General features: G+C 37.5%; 1 non-coding gene across 1 annotated transcript; it reads left to right on the top strand.

Moving 5' to 3' along the window:
- Positions 1–1,393: 1,393 nt before the first annotated feature.
- LOC112713899 (small nucleolar RNA R71) lies at positions 1,394–1,497 on the top strand. Its single transcript, XR_003158859.1, has one exon. It is a non-coding gene; the product is annotated as a small nucleolar RNA R71 (small nucleolar RNA).
- Positions 1,498–7,569: the final 6,072 nt, after the last annotated feature.

Genomic DNA, 7,569 nt, shown 5'->3' on the forward strand with positions numbered 1-7,569 from the left:
ATTTATCCTCATCCTTTCCAGTGTCTAGGATTACGAAGTCAGCAGGGATTTAAAGGCCTTCAACCTTCACTAAGACATCCTCTACAAGTCCATAAGCCTGTTTCCTTGATTTGTCTGCCATCTCTAGTGAGATTCTTGCAGCTTATACCTCAAAGATCCCTAGTTTTTCCATTACAAAGAGTGGCATGAGGTTTACACTTGACCCCAGGTCACACAGAGCCTTCTCAAAGGTCATGGTGCCAATGGTGCAAGGTATTAAGAACCTTTCGGGATCTGATTTCTTTTGAGGTATCTTCAGCTGAACCAAGGCGTTTAGTTCATTAATGAGCAATGGAGGTTCATCCTCCTAAGTCTCATTACCAAATAACTTGGCATTTAGCTTCATGATTTCTCCTAAATACTGAGTAACTTGCTCTTCAGTAATAACTTCATCTTCTTCAGAGGAAGAATACTCATCAAAGCTCATGAATGGTAATAGGAAGTTCAGTGGAATCTCTATGGTCTCTATATGAGCCTCAGACTCCTTTGGTTCCTCAATAGGGAACTTCTTATTAGCCAGTGGACGTCCCATAAGGTCTTCCTCACTGGGAATCACTGTCTTTCCCTCCTCTACAGGTTTGACCATGTTGGACGTGTAGATGGCCTTGCACTCTCTTTTTGGATTCTCTTCTTTATTGCTTGGGAGAGTACTAGGAGGAGTTTCAGTAACTCTTTTACTCAGCTAACCCACTTATGCCTCCAAATTTCTGATGGAGGATCGTGCCTCAGTCATGAAACTAAGAGTGGTCTTAGATAGATCAGAGACTATGTTTGCTAAGCCAGAGAGGCGCTGCTCAGAATTCTCTATCTGTTGCTGAGAAGATGATGGAAAAGGTTTGCTATTGCCAAACCTATTTCTCCCACAATTATTGTTATTGAAGCCTTGTTAAGGTTTCTGTTGATCTTTCTATGAGAAATTTGGATGATTTCTCCATGAAGGATTATAGGTGTTTCCATAGGGTTTTTCCATGTAACTCACTTCTTCCATTGTAGGATTCTCAGGGTCATAAACTTCTCCTTCAGAGGAGGCTTCTTTAGCACTGCCGATGCAGCTTGCAATCCAGTCAGATTCTGAGAAATCATAATGACTTGCTGAGTCAATATTTTACTCTGAGCCAATATGGCATTCAGAGTATCAATCTCAAGAACTCCTTTCTTCTGATTCATCCCATTATTTACAGGATTTCTTTCAGAAGTGTACATGAACTGGTTATTTGCAGCCATCTCAATGAGTTCCTGGGCTTTTGCAAGCATTCTCAAATGAAGGGATCCACCAGCAAAATGATCTAGTGACATCTTTGACATTTCAGACAGACCATCATAGAATATACATATGATGCTCCATTCTGGAAACATGTCAGAAAGACACCTTTTGGTTAATTGCTTGTATCTTTCCCAAGCTTCATAGAGGGATTCACCTTCCTTCTGTCTGAAAGTTTGGACGTCCACTCTGAGCTTACTCATCTTTTGAGGTGGAAAGAATTTGGACAAGAAAGCATTGACCAGCTTGTCCCAAGAGTTCAGGCTTTCTCTAGGTTGTGAGTCCAACCGTGTTCTAGCTCTGACTCTTACAGCAAAAGGAAAAAGCATAAGTCTGTAGACCTCAGGATCAACCCCATTGGTCTTAACAGTATAACAGATCTGCAAGAATTCAGATAAGAACTTATGAGGATCTTCTGATGGAAGTCCATGAAACTTGCCGTTCTGCTGCATTAGAGAAACTAATTGAGGCTTAAGCTCAAAGTTGTTTGCTCCAATGGCAGGAATTAAGATGCTTCTTCCATAAAAGTTGGAAGTTGGTGCAGCATAGTCACTAAGCATCTTCCTTGCATCTCTGGCGTTGTTGTTATTTTCGGCTGCCATGTCTTCTTCTTTTTCGAAAATTTCTGTTAGGTCCTCAATAGAGAGTTGTGCTTTAGCTTTTCTCAGCTTCCTCTTCAGAGTCCTTTCAGGTTCAGGATCAGCTTCAACAAGAATGTCTTTATCCCTGTTCATGCTCGTATGAAAAAGAAGAGAATAGAAAAGAAGAGGAATCCTCTATGTCACAATATGGAGATTCCTTTACGTGAGTAGAAGAAGAGAAGAAGAGAAGAATGAGGTAGAGAGAAAATAAAGAGAATTCAAACACAGAGAGGGAGAGAAGGTTCGAATTTTAAGAAGGAGAGAAGTGTTAGTAAATAAATAAATAAATAGAAAGAGATGAGAGAGAGGGAATTCGAATATTAAATAAAAGGAAAAATAATTTTGTTTTTATTTTAAATATTAGTTAGTATTCGAAAATTAAGTAAGGAATAAAATAACATTAGAGTTTAAAACAATTAGTTAATTAAAAAGATTTTTGAAAAAGAGGAAGGTGATTTTCGAAAATGAGAAGTGAAAAAGTAGTTAGGTGGTTTTGAACAAGATAAGAAGTTAGAAGAAAATCTTGAAATTAAAATTTGAAAAAGATATGATTAAAATCTATTTTGAAAAAGATTAGAAAAAAGAAGTTTAAAAAGATTTTATTTTGAAAATTGAAGTTGATGACTAGACTAACAAGAACCTAAAAGATATGATTCTAGAATTTAAAGATTGAACCTTTCTTAACGAGAAAGAAACAAACTTGAAATTTTTTTGAATCAAATCCTTAATTGTTAGCAAGGTTTTCGAAAATATGAAATAAAAATAAGAAAAAAGATTTTGAAAATCAATTTTTAAAATTTTCGAAAATATTAAGAAGAAAAATGAAAAATATTTGATTTTTGAAAAAGATTTGAAAAGATAGAATTTTTTTAAATTGAAATTTTGACTTGACTAACAAGAAACAACTAAATTTTGAAAATCTTTGACTAAGTCAACCCAAAATTTCGAAATTTATGAGTGAAATAAGGAAAAAATATTTTTATTTTTGAATTTTAATGAAGAAAGATAAAAACAACAAAATGACTCAAGACATGAAAATTTAAGATCAAAACAAAGAAAACATGCAAGAACACTTTGAATGTCAGGATGAACACCAAGAACACTTTGAAGATCATGATGAACATCAAGAACTTATTTTTGAAAAATTTTTAAGAAAAGAAACACATGCAAGACACCAAACTTAGAAATTTTTAAACTTTCGACTCTAAAAATTCGAAAATGCATATGAAAAACAAGAAAAGATACAAAACAAGAAGATCACAAGATTAAACAAAGACAATCATCAAGAACAACTTGAAGATCAAGAAGAACACAATGCATGAGTTTTTGAAAAAAATGCTAGAAAAATACAAACATGCAATTGACACCAAACTTAAAATTTGACTCTAGACTCAAACAAGAAACACAAAGAATTTTGATTTTATGATTTTATTAAAAAGTTTTTTTGTATTTTTCGAAAACTAGAAAAAGAGTTTTTTTGAAAGATTTTTGAAAATTTTTTGAAAATAAAACAAGAAGAAAATTACCTAATATAAGCAACAAGATGAACCATCAGTTGTCCAAACTCGAACAATCTCCGACAACAGCGCCAAAAACTTGGTGCACGAAATTGTGATCACACCTTTCACAACTCCGCACAACTAACCAGCAAGTGAACTGGGTCGTCCAAGTAAAACCTTACGCGAGTAAGGGTCGATCCCACGGATATTGTCGGCTTGAAGCAAGCTATGGTCATTCTGTAAATCTCAGTCGGGCGGATTCAGAATGTTATGAGAGTTTAGATAATTAAAAGATAAATAAAACATAAAATAAGATAGGGATACTTATGCAATTCATTGGTGGAAATTTCAGATAAGCGTATGGAGATGCTTTGTTGCTCCTGAACTTCATCTTTCCTATTGCCTTCATCCAATCATTCATACTCCTTTCCATGGCAAGCTGTATCTTGGGGGATCACCGTTGTCAATGGCTACCGTCCGTCCTCTCAGTGAAAATGGTCCAGCTACGGGTAACGTAGGGCTAATCATCTGTCGGTTCTCACTTGTGTTAGAATAAGATCCAATGATCCTTTTGCGCACTGTCACTGCGCCAAACAGTCATGAGTTTGAAGCTCGTCACAGTCATCCCATCCCAGATCCTACTCAAAATACCACAGACAAGGTTTAGACTTTCTGGATCTCAAGAATGCTACCAATTGGTTCTAGCTTATACCACGAAGACTCTGATTTTACGAAATTGAAAGGCTCTGTTGTCAGGAGAGGCAATCATGCGTCGTGAACCAGGAACCCAAGAGATACACACTCAAGCTCTCGCAGATAGAACGGAAGTGGTTGTCAGGCACGCGTTCATAAGGGAGGATGATGATGAGTGTCACGGATCATCACATCCATCATGTTGAAGTACGAGTGAATATCTTAGAATAAGAATAAGTGTGAATTGAATAGAAAAACAATAGTACTTTGCATTGACTCATGAGAAACAGCAGATCTCCACACCTTAATCTATGAGGTGTAGAAACTCCACCGATGAAAATACAAAAGTGATGAAGGTCCTGGCATGGCCGAAGGGCCAGCCCACAAAACGTGATCAAGAGATCAAAAATGATCCAAAGATAGTCTCAAAAATGATCTAAAGATATAAACATAATAGTAAAAAGTCTTATTTATACTAAACTAGTTACTAGGGTTTACAGAAATAAGTAGATAGTGCAGAAATCCACTTCCGGGGCCCACTTGGTGTGTGCTTGGGCTGAGCCTTAAAGCTTTCATGTGCATAGGCTTTCCTTGGCATTTTACTTCAGCTTTTGTGCCAGTTCTGGCATTTTACGCCAGAAAAGGGTCTCTGACCGGCATTTAGACGCCAGTTTGGGCCATCAAATCTTGGGCAAAGTTTGAACTATTATACGTTGTTGGAAAGCCCAAGATGTCTACCTTCCAACTCAATTGAGAGCGCGCTAATTGCGCTTTTTTAGCTCCAAAAAATCCATTTTGCGTACAGGAGGGTCAGAATCCAACAGCATCTGCAGTCCCTTTTCAGCCTTTGAATCAGATTTTTGCTCAGATCCCTCAATTTCATCCAGAAAATACCTGAAATCACAGAAAAACACACAAACTCATAGTAAAGTCCAAAAATGTGAATTTTGCATAAAAATTAATAAAATTATAATAAAAACTAACTAAAACATACTAAAAACTATGTAAATACAATGTCAAAAAGCGTATAAATTATCCGCTCATCACTCACGCCACACACTGCCTCACTCATGCTCATTGAGGCTACACTCTCCTATCTAAGTCACAGACCCACACCTCTACTTTTCTTTACCATCACCGTCTAGCAACCACCATCATTCTCAGTCTCTCTGCATCACTTAACGCCATTGATTTCACTGTCAGAACCTGTGAATTTGAGTGAGTGAGCGAGCTCCTCTTCCTGCACCTTTCGTCTCCGACAATTGCTATGCCGTCGTGCTCCAGCCATTTGGGCCTTCATCTTTAGTTTTTGTTTTGTTGTCATTGAAGCCGTGTTATTCGTTCACCCATTCGTCTCCCTCCTTGAAGCTATGATGTAGACATCTCCCTCGTAGTTACTAATGAGTGGATAATTTATACGCTTTTTGGCATTGTTTTTAGTTAGTTTTTAGTATATAATTATTAGTTTTTATGAAAAATCACATTTTTGGACTTTACTATGAGTTTGTGTGTTTTTCTGTGATTTCAGGTATTTTCTGGCTGAAATTGAGGGAACTAAGCAAAAATCTGATTCAGAGGCTGAAAAAGGACTGCAGATGTTGTTGGATTCTGACCTCCCTGCACTCGAAATGGATTTTCTGGAGCTACAGAAGCCCAATTGGCGCGCCCTCAATTGCGTTGAAAGTTAGACATCTTGGGATTTCCATTAGTATATAATAGTCCATACTTTGCTCGAGTTTTGATAACGCAAACTGGCATTTTAACGCCAATTTTCTACCCTTTTCTGGCGTTAAACGCCAGAGCTGGCATAAAAGCTGGAGTTAAATGCCCAAACTGGCACCAGAGCTGGCGTTTAACTCCAAGAAAAGCCTATGCATGTGAAAGCTTCAATGCTCAGCCCAAGCACACACCAAGTGGGCCCCAGAAGTGGATTTCTGCATCATTTACTTATCTCTGTAAACCCTAGGTTACTAGTCATTATAAATAAGACCTTTTACTATTGTATTTTCATCGGGAGATCTTTAGATCATTTTGGAGACTATCTTTGTATCACTGTTGATCTCTTGATCATGCTTAGGGGGCTGGCCATTCGGCCATGCCTGGACCTTCATCACTTATGTATTTTCAACGGTGGAGTTTCTACACCTCATAGATTAAGTTGTGGAGCTCTGGTGTTCCTCATGAATTAATGCAATTACTACTATTTTCTATTCAATTCAAGCTTATTCTTGTTCTAAGACATTCATTCACACTTCAACATGATTAATGTGATGATCAAGTGACACTCATCACCATTCTCACTTATGAACGTGTGCCTGACAACTACTTCCGTTCTACCTGTAAACAAGCTTGAATGTATATCTCTTGGCCTCATGGTCCACGATGCATGGTTGCCTCTCCTAACAACAGAGCCTTCCATTCTGTGAGATCAGAGTCTTTGTGGTATAAGCTAGAACCAATTAGCAGCATTCTTGAGATCCAGAAAGTCTAAACCTTGTCTGTGGTATTCCAAGTAGGATCTGGGATGAAATGACTGTGACGAGCTTCAAACTCACGAGTGCTTGGGTGCAGTGACAGTGCGCAAAAGGATCATTGGATCTTATTCCAACACAAGTGAGAACCGACAGATGATTAGCCTTACATAACTCGTAGCCAGACCATTTTCACTGAGAGGACGGACGGTAGCCATTGACAATGGTGATCCCTCAACGTACAGCTTGCCATGGAAAGGAGTACGCATGACTGGATGAAAGCAGTAGGAAAACAGGGATTCAAAAGGAACAAAGCATCTCCATACGATTATCTGAAATTCCTACCAATGAATTACATAAGTATCTATATCCTATTTTATGTTTTATCTGTCTTTTAATTATCAAAATCCCATAACCATTTGAATCTGCCTGACTGAGATTTACAAGATGACCATAGCTTGCTTCAAGCCGACAATCTCCATGGGATCGACCCTTACTCATGTAAGGTATTACTTGGACGACCCAGTGCACTTGCCGGTCAGCTACGCGGAGTTGTGAAGAAAGTGTGTGAGATCACGATTTCGTGTACCAAGTTTTTGGGCCGTTGCCGGGGATTGTTCGAGTTTGGACAACTGACGGTTCATCTTGTTGCTTAGATTAGGTATTTTTCTTTTTTTTATTTTCCTTCAGAATTTTTAAGAATGAATTCTAGAGTTTCAGATGATGCTTTTATCATCACAGGAGCCTTTTTTATTCCCATCAATTTGGCTGTTGTATGTAATGCTCTGCTAAAGCTTGGCTAGCCATGTCTAATCTATTTAGACTGAAGCTTTAGACTAACATTGCATGATTCCTGGAATTTTTATTAAAAATTTTGAGTTTCTTATTTTCTTTTTCAAAATAATTTTCGAAAAAAAATACAAAAAAATTTATAAAATCATAAAAAAAGGTAATATTTTGTGTTT

Source organism: Arachis hypogaea, chromosome 9 (assembly GCF_003086295.3).
Source record: "Arachis hypogaea cultivar Tifrunner chromosome 9, arahy.Tifrunner.gnm2.J5K5, whole genome shotgun sequence".
In the NCBI taxonomy this organism is placed as follows: Eukaryota; Viridiplantae; Streptophyta; class Magnoliopsida; order Fabales; family Fabaceae; genus Arachis; species Arachis hypogaea.